Below are 19,995 nucleotides of genomic sequence, written 5' to 3' on the forward strand. Positions count from 1 at the left end.
CTCATAAAGCAGCGGGACACCCACTATCTCACATAGCCTCAGGATACATCAGTAACTATAGTGTACTATAGCTGTAGGTTTGTCTTCCATGATGTGAGCTCAAAGGTTTGGACACACCTACTCATTCAAGGGTTTTCTTTATTTTTACTGTTTTCTACATTGTAGAATAATAGTGAAGACATCAAAACTATGAAATAACACATATGGAATCATGTAGTAACCAAAAAAAGTGTTAAACAAATCAAAATGTATTTTATATTTGAGATTCTTCAAAGTAGCCACCCTTTGCCTTGATGACAGCTTTGCACACTCTTGGCATTCTCTCAACCAGATTCATGAGGAATGCTTTTCCAACAGTCTTGAAGGAGTTCCCACATATGCTGATCACTTGTTGGCTGCTTTTCCTTCACTCTGCGTCCAACTCATCACAAACCATCTCAATTGGGATGAGGTCGGGTGATTGTGGATGCCAGATCATCTGATGCAGCACTCCGTCACTCTCCTTGAGATGTGTTTTGGGTCATTGTCCTGATGAAAAACAAATGATAGTCCCACTAAGCGCAAACCAGATTGGAAGGGGTATTGCTGCAGAATGCTGAGGTATCCATGCTGGTTAAGTGTGCCTTGAATTCTAAATAAATCACTGACAGTGTCACCAGCAAAGCACATCCACACCATAACACCTCCTCCTCCATGCTTCACAGTCGGAACCACACAGTTTATACACACAGGCAGGCACAGACAAGCTGGAACACGCGCACACGCTCAGCACACACACACACACACACACACACACACACACACACACACACACACACACACACACACACTCTGCAAAGCTACAACGCGGGCAGGCAGCCCAGTATGTTTATAGCCCTGTTTTGTTATTGTCAGACTCAGAGGGGCTTTTTGAACAGAAGGAAGGGTGATGCATTCTTTTACCTGCACAGAGAGGCATGCCACTGCCAGCCACACAAGATCCTCACTGCACCATTACACTGCTCTCTGTTCTCCTCTGTCTGGGTTCAAAATAATAATAAATAACCTCAAACTCTACCAGGCTGATTTAAAACTACCCAAGCATCCCGTAACCCCTACAAAAAATATCCATGTATTATAATCCACTTAATAATTGACATTTCCTGTTGCTACAGGATAGTTTTACTGCTATAGCAAACTGGCTCACATTAAGATCCTACATCTGTAGATGAGATTCTGTGTAACGGCTGTCTTCTGTAGAAATGGACCAAGGCGCAGCAGGTATGTGAATACTCATCTTTAATTAAAATAAAGGAGTAGAGCATCCACTTAACAATTCAAACAATATATACGACAGGAACAGTTTTGCAGGCACACAACACGCAGTGCAAAAACAACTACCCACGAAAACCAAACAAACACACACCTACTTATGGGACTCCCAATCAGAGGCAACTAGAAACACCTGCCTCCAATTGAGAGTCCAGCACCCAAAACTACACATAGAAAAACAAACCTAGAACCTATACCAAACTAATACACCCCACTACACCACACACAAAACCCCATAATACAAAACAAATATACCTCTGCCACGTCCTGACCAAATATAATAGAAATAATACCTAAATATTGGTCAGGACGTGACATTACCCCCCCCTAAAGGTGCAGACCCCGGAATGCACCTTAAAAGAAAACACAAAAAATCCCCATTACCCCAACAAAACCAAAAAGCAATACCCCCTAAACAATAAGGGAGGGAAGGGAGGGTGGCTGCCGTCAACGACGGCACTGTGCTACACCCTCCCTCCCCAACCCACCTATCCTGGAGGTGGCTCCGGTGCAGGACGTGGACCCTGCTCCACCCTCGGCGTCGCCCACTTCGGTGGAGCCGATAGCTGCGCCAGGCAGACGGACCCCTCGAGCCGGGCCGGAGGACAGGAGGGCCCCTCGGGCTGGGCCGGGGGACAGGAGGGCCCCTCGGGCTGGGCCGGGGGGCAGGAGGGCCCCTCGGGCTGGGCCGGGGGGCAGGAGGGCCCCTCGGGCTGGGCCGGGGAGCAGGAGGGCCCCTCGGGCTGGGCCGGGGAGCAGGAGGGCCACTCGGGCTGGACCGGAGGGCAGGAGGACCACTCGGGCTGGACCGGAGGGCAGGAGGACCACTCGGGCTGGACCGGAGGGCAGGAGGACCACTCGGGCTGGACCGGAGGGCAGGAGGACCACTCGGGCTGGACCGGAGGGCAGGAGGACCACTCGGGCTGGACCGGAGGGCAGGAGGACCACTCGGGCTGGACCGGAGGGCAGGAGGACCACTCGGGCTGATCCTGACAGGCCGGGCACCCTGGCAGATCAGGGCAGGCGGGCACCTCTGGCAGAACAGGGCAGTCCGGCCACTCTGGCAGAACAGGGCAGTCCGGCCACTCTGGCAGAACAGGGCAGTCCGGCCACTCTGGCAGAACAGGGCAGTCCGGCCACTCTGGCAGAACAGGGCAGTCCGGCCACTCTGGCAGAACAGGGCAGTCCGGCCACTCTGGCAGAACAGGGCAGTCCGGCCACTCTGGCAGAACAGGGCAGTCCGGCCACTCCGGCAGAACAGGGCAGTCCGGCCACTCCGGCAGTTCAGGGCAGTCCGGCCACTCCGGCAGTTCAGGGCAGTCTGGCCACTCCGGCAGTTCAGGGCAGTCTGGCCACTCCGGCAGTTCAGGGCAGTCTGGCCACTCCGGCAGTTCAGGGCAGTCTGACCTCTCTGGCGACTGTTGACTGGCGGGCAGCTCTGACGACTGTTGACTGGCGGGCAGCTCTGACGACTGTTGACTGGTTGGGCAGCTCTGACGACTGTTGACTGGCGGGCAGCTCTGACGACTGTTGACTGGCGGGCAGCTCTGACGACTGTTGACTGGCGGGCAGCTCTGGTGATGGTTGACTGGCGGGCAGCTCTGGTGACTGTTGACTGGCGAGGCTGGGTTGACACACTAGACTCCTGATGCGTGGGGCTGGTATAGGACGTGCCAGCCTGGAGACACGCACCTCCATGCTAGTGCGTCTGGCGGGAAACACCGGACCGAAAGGGCGCACTGGCGGTCTTGAGTGCAGGGTTGGCATCACCCCTTCCGGCTCGATGCTCCCCTTGCCCTGGCACCTGCGGGGCGCTGGTACTGGGCGAACTGGGCTGTGCGTCCGTATAGGCGAGATGGTGCGCACCTCAGCGTAACATGACGCCCTCCACCTCGTACGCACCTCCCTGTAGTCACGGGTAGCTGGCTTACGACTCTTCCCTGGCCTGGCCAAACTACCCGTGTGCCCCCCCAAAAAAAAATCTTGGGGCTGCCTCTCGGGTTTCCTAGCCAACCGTGTTCCAGCGTAACGTTCCCGATGGTTCCTCTGTCCAGCTGCCTCCACTCTCCTGAGTGCCTCCACCTGTTCCCATGGGAGGCGATCCCTTCCGGCCAGGATCTCTTCCCAGGTGTAGGCTCCCTTGCCGTCCAGGACGTCCTCCCATGTCTATTGTTCCCTTTTTCTCTCCTGTGGCTTCCTCCTCTTCTGCTGCTTGGTCCTTTGGTGGTGGGTAGTTCTGTAACGGCTGTCTTCTGTAGAAATGGACCAAGGCGCAGCAGGTATGTGAATACTCATCTTTAATTAAAATAAAGGAGTAGAGCATCCACTTAACAATTCAAACAATATATACGACAGGAACAGTTTTGCAGGCACACAACACGCAGTGCAAAAACAACTACCCACGAAAACCAAACAAACACACACCTACTTATGGGACTCCCAATCAGAGGCAACTAGAAACACCTGCCTCCAATTGAGAGTCCAGCACCCAAAACTACACATAGAAAAACAAACCTAGAACCTATACCAAACTAATACACCCCACTACACCACACACAAAACCCCATAATACAAAACAAATATACCTCTGCCACGTCCTGACCAAATATAATAGAAATAATACCTAAATATTGGTCAGGACGTGACATTCTGCTCATTAATTAACTATCCATGTTTCTTCTCCTACGTTGTACCTGAGACACCGTCTATAAATAACTCTCTACTCTTTATCTGAAACACAGCTTATGTTTCATGCATTTTTCTTAATGCTTTGGATGTCGGTGTCTTACCTCGTTCATTAAAGCCTACCTAAAAATACTTTTAGTACCCACACCTCACCATCACAGTAGCTATGCACACACATGCACACATAGTCGTGCACTTAACCACGCACGCGCCAACTGCACATGGTTGTGTAGGTTACTTTCCAAATATATTCTGTTACAGTTACTAGTGACCTATGATTACCCTCAGTTACTTATGGATTACTTTCCCCTTGGAACGAGACAAAAAAAGGATCCATCAAACACATGTGGTGTGTCATTAGAGTGGTCTCTGGCTTGTGGTCAGACTCGTTCAGGCTGAACAAACTTTGCGCTTTTTTTCAATGCTGAATTGAATGTCATTGAGAAAATGACATTCCTTTCTGAATGTAAAAGTAATCCAAGAAGTAATCTAGTTTTTCAAAAGTATCTGTAATCTGATTACAAAATATTTGCTGGTAATGTAACTGATTACTGTAATAATTTTTCGGGTAATCAGTTACTCCCCAACCCCTAGTTTTTCAAAAGTATCTAATCTCATTACAAAATATTTTCTGGTAATGTAACCGATTACTGTTAGCGTTTTTTAGGTAATCAGTTACTCCCCAACCCACACAAACACTCGCACACATGCACACACACATGGACTAGGCTACAGTTTAACATACAACCACACCAACCTCATGTATACTTGTATTCTCATGTGACTGACACTGTTCAATTCATCATTCCATTATGTCCAGAGTAAAGCAGGGGTCTGACCAAGAGAGTTACTGCACAATGGGTCAGAGAGAGGTGATGACATAATGAGGACTCTGACAGTGATGACGGACAACCCACTAACCCTTATCATCACTAACTCAGCATGACAATACCACCCCCTGACCCCTATACAGGCACGCACAGGTACATGCGATGATGTCCATTCAGTACACACACCCACAGACACATACATTCACGCACACACAAATGTGTGCACACACACACAAACAGGAGATAAGAAAGCATGTTTGAATAATCGGCTTACACAGTCATCGGAGCTCTTGACACGACCTCCCTTGGATCTTTTCAGCAGCCGAATCCAGGTGGCCTTCATCAGTCACACTTGTCATTCAGTGTCCTGGGCCACTGTTAAGTATCCCTACTATGACTAAAGATACCTGGACTGCTATTGTTACGAATACCTCTACAGCTATGGCTACCTTTGCTGTGAAAGCTACCTTTGTTAGGGCTACCTTTGGTGTGGCTGCCAATACTGCAGCAACAGATGTGCTACCTTTGCTCCTGCTACTGCTGTTGCTACAGTTAGGTCAAAAGCTACTGATACATGTAATGCTCCAACTACCGTTAATGGTGCTGCTACGCTGTCCACATGAGCTCTCCAATCTCAGTAGCTGCCTGCCTCTCCTATAGCCTAGTCTATCTGCCGGCGTCGGTGCTGAAGCCGCCTGGCCAGTGTGAGCTGAGCGGCCGCGATGCTGCTCCTCTCCCCTGCTTCTCATGCCTCAGTCCCCCAGCCCCAGCTCCAGCCCCAGCCCTGTTGTCCTTCCTCCACAGGCTGGGCTGCCATGCTCCTTCCTCGGGGACAGATAAGAGCACGCCTGCCTGGATCCTGGATGATCAGTGTGAGGATGCTAATTTTAATGCTACTGCTGCTACTTAGGTGGTGCCTGCTGCATGCAATCTCAGCTCTCTTTAGCCTATAAATATATATATCCCACACTCTCTCTCGCTTTCTCTCAACAGATTTTTTGCATTTTGTTTCTACTTCTGTGGTTCTGCCTGTCACTCACTCTCTTCCCCCCTCTCTCTATCTGGCTCCCTTCCGTATCGCTCCCCCTCCTCCTTGCTTGTTCTCTCATTTTCCCCTGTTCCTCCTCACAGTTCCTCTATCTGTTCGGGTGTCTCCGCTGTGATTATCGCTGCCCAATACAGAGGGCCTGTTTGTGTGCGTGTGTCATGTTTGTAAACTATGCATTGATTTATGCATAGATGCAAACATTAAATGTTGCAAAGATATTTCAAATCAAATCAAATTGTATTTGTCACATGTGCCGAATACAACTGGTGTAGACTTTACCATGAAATGCATGCTTACGAGCCATTCCCAACAATACAGAGTTTAAAAGTAAAATAGCAACACGAGGAATCAAATAAAATACACAAGAATGGAGATATATACAGTTGAAGTCGGCAGTTTACATACACTTAGGTTGGAGTCATTAAAACTCGTTTTTCAACCACCCCACAAATTTCTTGTTAACAATCTATAGTTTTGGCAAGTCAGTTAGGACATCTACTTTGTGCATGACACAAGTAATACTTCCAACAATTGTTTACAGACAGATTATTTCACTTATAATTCACTGTATCACAATTCCAGTGGGTCAGAAGTTTACATACACTAAGTTGACTGTGCCTTTATACAGCTTGGAGAATTCCAGAAAATTATGTCGTGGCTTTAGAAGCTTCTGATAGGCTAATTGACATCATTTGAGTCAATTGGAGGTGTACCTGTGGATGTATTTCAAGGCCTACCTTCAAACTCAGTACCTCTTTGCTTGACATCATGGGAAAATCAAAAGAAATCAGCCAAGACCTCAGAAAAGAAATTGTAGACCTCCACAAGTCTGGTTCATCCTTGGGAGCAATTTCCAAATGCCTGAAGGTACCATGTTCATCTGTGCAAACAATAGTACGCAGTATAAACACCATGGGACCACGCAGCCGTCATACCGCTCAAGAAAGAGATGCGTTCTGTCTCCTAGAGATGAACATACTTTGGTGCGAAAAGTGCAAATCAATCCCAGAACAACAGCAAAGGACCTTGTGAAGATGCTGGAGGAAACAGTTACAAAAGTATCTATATCCACAGTAAAACGAGTCCTATATCGACATAACCTGAAAGGCCGCTCAGCAAGGAAGAAGCCACTGCTCCAAAACCTCCATAAAAAAGTCAGACTACAGTTTGCAACTGCACATGAGGACAAAGATCGTACTTTTTGGAGAAATGTCCTCTGGTTTGATGAAACAAAAATAGAACTGTTTGGCCATAATGACTATCATTATGTTTGGAGGAAAAAGGGAGAGGCTTGCATGCCGAAGAACACCATCCCAACCATGAAGCATGGGGGTGGCAGCTTCATGTTGTGGGGATGCTTTGCTGCAGGAGGGACTGGTGCACTTCACAAAATAGATGGCATTATGAGGAAGAAAAATAGGTGGATATACTGAAGCAACATCTCAAGACATCAGTCAGGAAGTTAAAGCTTGGTCACAAATGGGTCTTCCAAATGAACAATGACCCCAAGTATACTTCCAAATTTGTGGCAAAATGGCTTAAGGACAACAAAGTCAAGGTATTGGAGTGGCCATCACAAAGCCCTGACCTCAATCCTATAGAAAATTTGTGGGCAGAACTGAAAAGTGTGTGCGAGCAAGGAGGCCTACAAACCTGACTCTGACAGGAGGAATGGGCCAAAATTCACCAAACTTATTGTGGAAAAGTGGGGAAGGCAACCCGAAATGTTTGACCCAAGTTAAAAACATTTTAAAGGCAATGCTATCAAATACTAATTGAGTGTATGTAAACTTCTGACCCACTGGGAATGTGAAGAAGGAAATAAAAGCTGAAATAAATCATTCTATCCACAATTATTCTGACATTTCACATTCCTAAAATAAAGTGGTGGTTCTAACTGACCTAAGACAGGGAATTTCTACTAGGATTAAATGTCAGGAATTGTTAAAAACTGAGTTTAAATGTATTTGGCGAAGCGGAATGTAAACTTCAGACTAACCCATCTGTACAAGGACTACCAGTATCATATCACTGTAGAGCTATATACAGGGAGTACCAGTACCAGATCAATGTGGAGCTGTATATAGGGAGTACCAGTACCAGATCCTTGTGAGGATACATACAGGGTGTACCAGTACCAGATCACGGTGGAGCTATATACAGGGAGTATCAGTACCAGATTACTGTGGAGCTATATACAAGGATTACCAGTACCAGATCAATGTCGAGCTATATACAGGGAGTACCTGCACCAGATCAATGTGGAGCTATATACAGGGAGTACCAGTGTAACCGATGTGAAATGGCTAGTTAGTTAGCGGTGGTGCGCGCTAATAGCGTTTCAATCAGTGACGTCACTCGCTCTGAGACCTGAAGTGGTTGTTCCACTTGCGTTGCAAGGGCCTCGGCTTTTGTGGCGCGATGGGTAACAATGCTTCGTGGGGTGTCAGTTGTTGATGTGCGCAGAGGGTCCCTGGTTCAAGCCCAGGATGGGGCGAGGAGAGGGACTGAAGCTATACTGTTACACCAGTACCAGATCACTGTGGAGCTATATACAAGGAGTACCAGTACCAGATCACTGTGGAGCTATATACAGGGAGTACAAGTACCAGATCACTGTGGAGCTATATACAGGGAGTACAAGTACCAGATCACTGTGGAGCTATATACAGGGAGTATCAGTACCAGATCACTGTGAAGCTATATACAGGGAGTACCAGTACCCAATCACTGTGGAGCTATATAGAGGGAGTACCAGTACCAGATCACTGTGGAGCTATATACAGCGAGTACCTGTACCAGATCAATGTGGAGCTATATACAGGGAGTACCTGCACCAGATCAATGTGGAGCTATATACAGGGAATACAAGTACCAGATCACTGTGGAGCTATATACAGGGAGTACCAGTACCCGATCACTGTGGAGCTATATACAGGGAGTACCAGTACCAGATCACTGTGGAGCTATATACAGGGAGTACCTGTACCAGATCACTGTGGAGCTATATACAGGGAGTACCAGTACCAGATCACTGTGGAGCTATATACAGTATAGAGAAGTAGATATACACATGAAGGCATCAGGATAGATAATAATAAGAGTAAAATAAAGAACAGAGCAGCATCAGCAAAAGGTGACTGTAAAAGTGTGTGTGTGTGTGTGTGTGTGTGTGTGTGTGTGTGTGTGTGTGTGTGTGTGTGTAACGTGTACGTATGTGTGTTTGTGTTGTGTCAATCTGCGTGTGTGTGTTGCGTGTGTGTGCTCCTTGGTCTTACTGACATTGAGGGAGAGGTTGTTGTCCTGGCACCACACTGCTAAGTCTCTGACCTCCTCCCTGTAGGCTGACTCATCGCCGTCGGTGATCAGGCCTACCCCCGTCGCGTCGTCAACAAACTTGATGATCGTGTTTGGAATTGAGCGTGGCCACACAGTCGTGGGTGAACAGGGAGTCCAGGAGGGGACTAAGCACACACCCCTGAGATGCCTCCGTGTTGAGGGTCAGCGTGGCGGAGGTGTTGTTACCTACCCTCACCACCTGGGACCGGTACATCCGGAAATCCAGGATCCAGTTGCAGAGGGAGGGTTTCAGTCCCAGGGTCCCTAGCTTAGAGATGAGTTTGTAGAGGAATATACTGTTGAATAGCTGTAGTCTATGAACAGCATTCTCACATAGCTATGTCCCCTCTTGTTCAGGTGAGAGAGGGAAGTGTGAAGTGCAATTGAGATTGTGTCATCTGTGGATCTGAATTGGAGTGGGTCCAGGTGCCTGGGATGATGGTGTTGATGTGTGTCATACCATCCTTTCAAAGAACTTCATAATTACAGATGTGAGTGCTACAGGCTGATAGTCATTTAGGCCGGTTACCTTGGAGCTCTTGGGAACTGAGACAAGGATAGATTAAACATGTCTGTGAAGACACTTGCCAGCTAGTCTGCGCATGCTTTGAGAACGCGCCCTGGTATTCTGTCTGGCCCGGCGGCCTTGTGATTATTAACGTGTTTAAACATTTTGCTCACACCGGCCACTGAGAGCGAGATCACACAGTCATCTGGAAAAACGGGGGCTTTCATTCGAGGCACAGTGTTATTTATATGCCTCGAATCGAGCATAGGAGGCATTTAGCTGGTTTGGGAGTTCTGCATCGCTGGGCAACTCATGGCTGGGTTTCCCTTTGCAATCCGTTATCGTCTGCAAGCCCTACCACATACAACGAGCGTCTGAGCTGGTGTAGTAGAATTCCACCTTCCTCCTATATTGTCCTTTTGCATGTTTGTTGTCTCGTCGGAGGTCGTTGCGGGCTTTCTTGTATGCTTCCATGTCAGTGTCCCGTTCCTTGTAAGCAGTAGCTCCAGCCTTTAGCCCAACGCGTATATCCCAAAAGTAAACCCAGTCTGTAATAGCAATACAGTCTTGTAGCCTTGCGTCTGCTTTATCCAACCTCTTCCGTATTGAGCGCATCACTGGTACATCCTGTTTGAGCTGTTGTTTATACACAGGAAGCAGGAGAATGGAGTCATGGTCAGATTTTCAGAAGAGAGGACGAGGGAGGGCCTTGTATGCGTTTCTGTGGGTAGAATTAAAGTGGTCTAGAGTTTTATCGCCCCTAGTGGCACAGAAGACATGTTGGTTGATGTGAGGTAGGAGGGTTTTACGTCTCCCTGCGTTAAAGTCTCCGCCCACCAGAAACGCTGCCTCTGGGTGAACGGTTTCTTGTTTGTTTATGGCCCCATACAGTTCGTAGAGTGCTAGAGTGGTGTTGGCTTGGGGCGTAATGTAGACAGTGGTGATAATTACGGATGAGAACTCTCTAATGGTAACTGGTTGAGGCAGAGATTGGAGCAGTGAAACTGATCCAGGACTAATAGGTCAGCAACCCCATTCCAGAGGTCAGCACAGGTCAGGAGAGCAGGAAGAGGTCAGTGGTCCCCACCATGCAAGTCAGCACTGTGATGGGTTTAGCGGTTTGTCTAATGGCTAGCAGTCATTCCCCTAGGGGACGCTAACCGCTAACCGCACAGCAAAGGATATTACACGCATATCAGTCCTGCTTATCATAAGCAATCAATGACATAGTTCCATCCGCCCAGGGGTCACCTCAACCAGCTCTGGGTTGCGTTCCAAAAAGCACCCTATTCCTTATTAAGTGCACTACTTTTAACCAGAGCCCATCGGGCTCTGGTCAAAAGTAGTGTACTACAGTATATAGGGAATAGGGTGCTTTTTGGGACGAAGCCTAGTGTTGAAGATGATGTGCTGATTTAGCTGTGTCCTACAAGAAAAGAAAGGCTGGCGGAGAAAATAATATAATTGTAGCTCGTTAAGACCAATTAGCCTAATGACAAAGGCAATTACCACAGTCATATTCAGATTTGGACAGACACAGATTGGAATTACTATGCAAGTAGCAAGTTTTATGTACTATTACAACATCCATTACAAATTGGCCTACTGTATGGAATACTTTCAAATGTAGCCAGAGTGCCAGTCTGTTTGTGTCATCATGTTTGGCTTGACAATGAGCAATGGTGATGACAAGAGCACAAACACATCTGGGACCAGGCTACTTTAGATGGACCTAATATAACTTGTAAAAACAGCTGAGAAAATATACAGTTTCATGAGAAACTGTTTCAAAAAAAAATTCTATACAGTTGCCTAACTACACTGCACCTCAAGTGAAACAGGTCCCAATAAAATAAGAGCAGGCAGTAGTGTTGCGAAAGCCTCTACCAATGCATAGTCTTAGGTGAAGCGACCTTCCAGGGCATTGTGTGTGTCACACATGGCTTGAACATTGTCTAATCGGGGTGAGCTAGTGTGATGGGAAGTGTTGCTAGCCTCCAGAGTGCGGCACAGATGTTTTCCATGTAGAGCTAGGTGCCCACTGCCACTGCCCAGAGTAAGGGGCCCTCAGACCGGGCTTGTGTCAATCTGTGAACACTGGGAACAGTGGCCAGTGAGGGAGGTTGACATGGACTCAGACTGACAGAGAGAGCCTCTGGCTTCATGACACAGCTGCCCTAAGGTCCGACTCACACACTGAGAATTTAGAGAACAGAACATAGAGAGTTCACTGTAGCCACCCTGAGGAGAGAGAAAGGGTGGGGAGAGAGTGAGGGAGAGAGGGGTGGAGGAAGGGTGGGTTTGTTTTTGTGCGCATACGTGCATCATGTGTCTTGTGTGTGTATGTATGTATGTATGTGCGTGAGTGTGTGTGTGTGTATGGCGATGGAGTCAATGTTGCTTTAGGGTCCCATTTTGTGTGTGTGTGTGTGTGTGTGTGTGTGTGTGTGTGTGTGTGTGTGTGTGTGTGTGTGTGTGTGTGTGTGTGTGTGTGTGTGTCCGCGTGTGTGTGTGTGTGTGTGTGTGTGTGTGTGTGTGTGTGTGTGTGTGTGTGTGTGTGTGTGTGTGTGTGTGTGTGTCCGCGTGTGTGTGTGTGTGTGTGTGTGTGTGTGTGTGTGTGTGTGTGTGTGTGTGTGTGTGTGTGTGTGGGGGGGGGACGGCGGTGCTCCTGTGGTCTGCTGTAATGGACTTATTGATCCCTCTGGGCTGCTCTGCCTGCAAAACCCCAAACCATCGCTACATATGGCGGTCACATGACGGTCAACGCATTAGAACAGCACAAATCACTAAGGCTAATTACATACATCCAACGGCTGGGTGGCTGTACAGAGGTAGGTAGTAGCCTCAGTCCCAGGGCAATGTCAGCATTCCCTTCAGAAGAGGGCATACACACATCACTGGGGAATCGCAATTGTTTTCTATATGTTATAAGCATTGGTAGCTATTACCTGGAAAATAGGGGTTATTCTAAAAGGTGTACGCAGTTTAAAAACAGAGTTGAGGTACCATCATGTTACATCAAATGTTTGAAAATAAAGCTTTGTTAAATAAAGGATAAATAAAAAATATGTAAAATGATTTAGTCTTCCTAAACCAGATTGATCATGGTCCATCACTCCTTGTTCACCTCTCCACACACCTTAGCCCCCTCTCTTCCCCTTTCCTTGACCCTCTGCTAGCACACTCTCTCCACTCTGTCTCTCTCTCACTTATACTCATCTTCCATTCTCCATCACATCCCCATCCCACTGCCTCTCTCCTCTCTTTGTCTCCGCCTCCCCTAGTTTCCCATTATATTGCCCGCATTCTCCCTCTCTCTCCCTCCAACTTTCCCCCTCTCTCCATCTTATAACACCTTCCCATCACAGCACTGCCCTCCCCTCTCCTCTCCTCTCTTGTGGGACAGTCGGTGGTTTTCTAGCCCTCCCAGTATTCCTCAGAAAGAGAAGAGCAGAAGGGAAAAGTGCATCTCTGGCATTTTCTGCTCATTAATACGCTCTGAATAATGTGTCACGGCAGCAGGAATGTATAACAATGCACAGATTTTTATGGGGTTTCACTTTTAGCATGCATCACTAATGTAGCCTACATGAAAGGTTAAGAATATAAGAATGCTCTGAGATAAGCTACAACCTATCACCTGCAAAGGATAGATTGGATGTACGCAAAACAGACAGATGTATTGCAAAAGGAAATAGTAAAATGGTAGTGTACAGGAAAGATTGGTTAGTCTGTGGACATCTAAGAGTTGGAATTAAGATTGGAGTGGTTGATTGGTTGACCGATACACTTGGAGTCCAGTGAGATTAGGAAATAAAATGTATATATATTTAATTGTAATATTTTCCACCAAGTTCTCCAACCAGGGGAGAGGGGGGTAGGGGCATAATAACAGATATATACAGTACCAGTCAAAAGTTTGGGCACACCTACTCATTCAAGGGATTTTCTTTATTTTTACTATTGTCTACATTGTAGAATAATAGTGAAGACATCAAAACAATGAAATAACACATATGGAATCATGTATTAAACTAAAAAGTGTTAACCAAATCAAAATATATTTTTGATTTTAGATTCTTCAAAGTAGACACCCTTTGCCTTGATGACAGCTTTGCACACTCTTGACATTCTCTCAACCAGCTTCATAAGGTAGTCACCTGGAATGCATTTAAATGAACAGGTGAGCATTGTTAAAAGTGAATTTGAGGAATTTATTTCCTTCTTAATGCATTTGACCCAATCAGTTGTGTTGTGACAAGGTAGGGTTGTTATACACAAGATAGCCCTATTTGGTAAAAGACCAAGTCCATATTATGGCAAGAACAGCTCTAATAAACAAAGAGAAATGGAGTTGGTTCCCCATGTGGTGCTATAACAGCCTCCACTCTTCTGGGAAGGTTTTCCGCTAGATGTTGGAACATTGCTGCAGGGACTTGCATTCATTCAGCCACGAGCATTAGTGAGGTCGGGCACTGATGTTGGGCAGAATAGGCCTGGCTCGCAGTCGGTGTTCCAATTCTTCCCAAAGGTGTTCGATGGTGTTGAGGTCAGGGCTATGTGCAGGCCAGTCAAGTTCTTTCACACCAATCTCGACAAACCATTTCTGTATGGACCTCGCTTTGTGCATTGGCATGCTGAAACAGGAAAGGGCCTACCCAAACTGTTGAAAGCACAGAATCATCTAGAATGTCATTGTGTGCTGTAGCGTTAAGATTTCCCTTCACTGGAACCAAGGGGCCTAGCCCAAACCATGAAAAACAGTCCCAGACCATTATTCCTACTCCACCAAAATATATACTCTATATATACAAAAGTATGTGGACACCCCTTCAAATTAGTGGATTTGGCTATTTCAGACACACCTGTTGCTGACAGGTGTATAAAATCGAGCACACAGCCATGCAATCTCCATAGACAAACATTGGCAGTAGAATGGCCTTCATTGACTTTCAACGTGCCACCGTCATAGGATACCAGCTTTCCAACAAATCAGTTTGTCAAATTTCTGCCCTGCTAGAGCTGTAACGGTATATATATATATATATATATATATTGTATATTTTTTTCTGAGGACTTGGCTGATTTCTTTAGATTTTCCCATGATGTCAAGCAAAGAGGCACTGAGTTTGAAGGTAGGCCTTGAAATACATACACAGGTACACCTCCAATTGACTCAAATTATGTAAATTAGCCTCTCAGAAGCTTCTAAAGCCATGACATAATTTTCTTGGAATTTTACACTAAGTTGACTGTGCCTTTAAACAGCTTGTATGTAAACTTCTGACCCACTGGAATTGTGATACAGTGAATTATAAGTTAAATAATCTGTCTGTTAAAATATATATATATTTTTTTTAAAAAGGTGAATAGAAATGATGCAGGTAATTGTATTTTAAATATTTAAATTTGATCTGCCAATTTTATATCCGCAAAAAAAATTGTCCATGAATCCATTGATTCAGGCTCTGCCGCAGCCGGCCGTGACCGGGAGACCCATGGTGCGGCGCACAATTGGCCCAGCGTCGTCCGGGTTAGGGGAGGGTCTGGAAGGCAGGGATGTCCTTGTCCCATCGAGCTCTAGCGACTCCAGTGGCGGGCCGGGCGCAGTGCACGCTGACACGATCGCCAGGTGTACGGTGTTTCCTCCGACACATTGGTGTGGCTGTCTTCCGGGTTAAGCAGGCATTGTGTCAAGAAGCAATGCGGCTTGGTTGGGTTGTGTTTCGGAGGACGCATGGCTCTCGACCTTCGCCTCTCCCGAGTCCGTACAGGAGTTGCAGCGATGAGACAAGACTGTAACTACCAATTGCATACCAGGAAATTGGGAAGAAAAAGGGGTAAAAAAAATAAATAAATAAATAAATAAAATAAATAAATAAATATCCTATTCCTAGAACCAGTACTATGAAGATGGAAATGACTTTATCTTGGAACATATCTTTCCCTGGTCCATTTATCAGATGTCCGTATCTTGGATTGCTGCTTTTTTTTCTAGTCTCCTGTGACAGACTGTAGTGTTGACATTCAGAAATACAGGCTAGCATCCCAAATGGAACCCTATTCCCTACATAGTGCACTACTTTTGACCAGATCCTGGTCAAAAGTAGTGCACTATACAAGGAATAGTGTGCCATTTGGGACCTACACAGTTGTTTGTCTCATCCTGTAACTGTGTTCATTCTTTAGCTGGAACAAAAGGTTGCTGCTTCACAGCCATCTGCCTGTAAATGTCACATCACTGACAGGAACAGAAAGTCTATCAAATCATCATCCTATACACTATGACTGCCTTCTCCTTCTACTGCACAAAGACAATGGCACACAAAAAAAGACATGACAAAAGATGCACTGTTAGAACATGTGTTTGACTCCTGCCACTGCTTCCCACTCGAACTGACAATGAAGAACGGAAGCAGAGAAAAAAGGGTGAGGGTGTGAGAGAGAGGGAGAGAAAATGAGAGATAAAGGGGAGAAAGAAAAGAAAATGTGAGGGGGTAATTGAGAGATTGATAGAACGAGTGAATGAATATGTGCGCGTGTGTAAGTGCGCTCCTGCATGCGTACGTGCGTTTCCATAATCCATATCTATGTCGAAGTGTGAGTGCGCGGGAGAGATCGGTCAGTACTGAAGTAATGGCTTCTCTGGCGTGGGGAGCAGGATTTGCTGCTTGGACCTCAAGGTGACACTCAGGGAACAGGGAGGAACAGGGGAATGTGTTTACCCAGCATTCCACGTGCCAAGCGATTTTATCTTAAATAAGTGCATCATCCCATCCAGGTGTTGGTATCACCGGCGTTCGATAAAACCACACTGTCTCAGGGAGCAGCGCTGTGTCTCAAATAGCACCCTATTCTCCATGTGGTACATAGGGCTCGGTCAAAAGCAGTGCACTATATAGGCAGTAGGGTGCCATCCCCTGGTCAAAAGTGTTGCACTATATAGGCAGTAGGGTGCCATCCCCTGGTCAAAAGTTGTGCACTATGTAGGGAATATACTCTGCCATATCAGTCACAACCCAGGATGGTTAAAGCCAGCATAGAAGCACACTGCAGGAACACAGCACTACAGAAAGCATAGAGGGAATAATCAAACCTTAATAGGCAGGGAGCTGATGAAGGGATATGATTTGATGAAGGGAATACGGTTAGGGAGAGACAGGAGGGCCATGGGGGTGTGCTGCACTCGTTCATTGTGAATACTGTGGCAGGAGCTGGGGGTAGGGGGCAACCGGTACCTGTGGATGATTGATGAGCGCTGGGCTGGTTATGAGAGGACTCATTCTGTTGAGACCTCAAGTTCCATCCTCAGAAATGGATTGGGCATAGTACAGTTTGGGCAAATGTCAGATGGGCTGCTGCATCTTTAGCCCAGTGGGCCTGTCTAAATTTGTGTTTTTGTGCTGAATGATCTCTAGTGAGGATGGACAGGGTAGGACTGGGACCAGCAAACAGCCCGGGACCATATTTTTTACTCTCTCTCGAGGCCCCCTGAGAGAGTAAAAAAGAGAATAAATAATATGGGCCCGGGCTGTTTTCTGGTCCCAGTCCTTCCCTGTCCATCCTCACTACAGTAGCAGACAACACCAGGACCATTAGAATGACTGCCAGTACTGTGAGTGTCTGTCCTAGCAGTCTGGACAGTGTGAATTGCACTCTGTACTACTGCTGTTTAGGCCCATTCTGCTCCCCCGCAGCCATGTGTGTTGTAACAACACTGTAATGTAATACATATCCATATCAGCCATGTGTGCTGTAACAACACTGTAATGTAATACATATCCATATCAGCCATGTGTGTTGTAATAGGATTTCAATATTGAAGATGTTTTATTGTATGTGTTGTTTTACAGGGTCAAATACGGTAGTTAATAGAGTAGGCTATTGATTAAGCAAGCTAGGTTAGCGTGAGCTAGCACCTAGCACCTAGCGAACTAACGTTTAACCACATAATAGTTACCAGTATGGTTTAACCAAGAGAACTGTAGCTTGCTAGCTAAGTTAACGAGGGTTTAGTAGAGATGGAGGACTTGGAAGACCAGCATGACTGGGAAGGAGTGGCAGAGGAGTGAGAGGCAGGGTGAGAACAGACAGGGAAGGCTTTCACTAGGGAAGATGCCCTTGATTGAGATGTGGTGAGGGGGAGCCAAGAGAGATCAAACTACGAACTAAATAGCCAATATTGGAAACCGCTAATGGCATACTTTGAGATACAGTCTATTTGAAATACAGATTTTACTACTTTTGATTACTTTTTAGGGGCTCCCGTGTGGCACAGCGGTCTAAGGCACTGCATCTCAGTGCTAGAGGCATCACTACAGACCCTGGTTCGATTCCAGGCAGTATCACAACTGGCTGCGATTGGGAGTCCCATAGGGTGGCACACAATTGGCCCAGTGTCGTCCGGGTTAAGGTTTGGCCTGGGTAAGCCAAGTCTTAACTGACTTGCCTAGTTAAATAAAGGTTAAATAAAATACTCAGCAGTTTTTGGGTGGTTACATTGAAAGAGAATTACCTCTAACCATCTTCTATTTGGTGGGGAAGTTGTTCTCTGCTTAGTTGATAGAGATAGGAGATACAGGAGTCCACTGTTTAAAGTACCTCGGGTCTCTTCTATGCACAGCACTCTGGGGACTTGCTGCAGGTAACCATGTCTTCCACCAATCACCCCCGTAACTTAATCATTGGTGGTACTAAGTTCCTCTAATTGCTTTGATGCTGTATGGAGGCATTGTTATGAGGACATCTGTCACGCAGAGAGGATGACATATTATTGACTTTGACCACCTGCTGTCTTTTTGGTTAGAAATATGGTTCTATACAGAGGATGGTTCTATACTGAATGTGTACAAGTAGGTTAGGTAAGGGATGAAGTGAAAACTAATAGGAGGATAGCTCCCCACGGCGAGGGTCAGGCATGAAATGACAGCAGGCTGTTCGATACTGAGCCATACTGACTGACAAGTGGTGTAGATTAGTACAGCTTGGCTCAGTCCCGCATAGTATGTTATCACTTATTTGGTTAAATGATTATCCATAGTTGCCTCTTTTAATCCATCTGCAATCTTAAAATGGATCGTTACCTTGAATGCAACACTAAGATGTTAATAAAACTTTTCAACTCCAATTGAACTCTGTCTATTTTTAGTCTATCTGTTCATTACAAAATTAATGGGGAAAAATATATGCCGATAGGTATGCTATTAGCAATAAGTATTATCACCTGCAGCCCATCTGATGCAGTATAGTGGCTATAAATAACTAGGCTGAAGCATGGAGTTGCCTACCTGCGTTTAACATTGTGCTAATCATTAGCTAGATCCCCAATGGGATATTTTAACTAGTTAGCATGTCCAGTGTTGATACATTTTATCTCCCAAAAACACTTGTATAAACAATATGTAACTTTTGGGCGACCCGACCAAATTCACATAGAAATGTGTGTTTATAGATCTGTCATTGGTATTGAAAGCACGACTATGTGCGCAATTTCTATGCTCCCCATTATTAAAGCTGCAATATGTTACTTTTTGGGCAACCCGGCCAAATTCACATATAAAATGTATGTTAAAGATATGACATTCTCATTGAAAGCAAGTCTGAGGGTGTTTTCACATATAGTCCTCTTTAAAAGAACCGATATCAGTCCTCTTTAAAGTGAGCTCTAGGGTAAAAAAAAAAGTGAAAGAACTCGGTTCTCTTTGCATTCACACTGTCCTTGACTTTGAATGAGGACTCAGACCTCTTGCTGGTTTATTTCACCTCTGTTGAGTTCTCAGTCCTCTTTGCATTCACATTGCCATGATTCATGAGAACTGAGACCATTTACAGAAGTGCATTTTGGGTAAGAGATGTGCATTTTGGGTATTCAAATCAAATAACGTCTTAAAATTAAGCACATTATACCGCTTTACAAGGGGTGTAAGCCTAACTGGCATACGTACGCAGCGCGTGAGTTTCAAATTTGGTGAAGATCCTTTAGATTTGCCCATAGAAAAAGATGGCAGCCCCTGCGAATTAAAAGCAGGGACAGGAACAAGCTAAACACAAAATTTGCCTGCACCAACTGAGGAAGAAACAAGATTGAAGAGGGTTTTTGATGAACCAAAGCCAAAAACTGTACAGACGTGATGCTGCTAGCAACACTGGCAGTCCAATGCTCTCCAGATAGGAAGGTTAGCCAAGTAAAAGCGGCTCTCCTGAGTAGAGCTTGTTTATATTTATTAAATTATTTTTTAATATATGGCAAACTCTGTTTTCTCACGCAATTGCAT

At 46.0% G+C, this 19,995-nt stretch overlaps 1 protein-coding gene across 7 annotated transcripts in view; it reads right to left on the reverse strand.

The window, feature by feature from the left end:
* Nucleotides 1-19,995, reverse strand: part of LOC106578706 (voltage-dependent L-type calcium channel subunit beta-1) — a 155,583-nt gene that overhangs the window by 37,790 nt on the left and 97,798 nt on the right. The gene's annotated exons all lie outside the window — the stretch shown is intronic.

This window comes from Salmo salar, chromosome 19 (genome assembly GCF_965601325.2).
Source record: "Salmo salar chromosome 19, fSalSal1, whole genome shotgun sequence".
Lineage (NCBI taxonomy): Eukaryota > Metazoa > Chordata > Actinopteri > Salmoniformes > Salmonidae > Salmo > Salmo salar.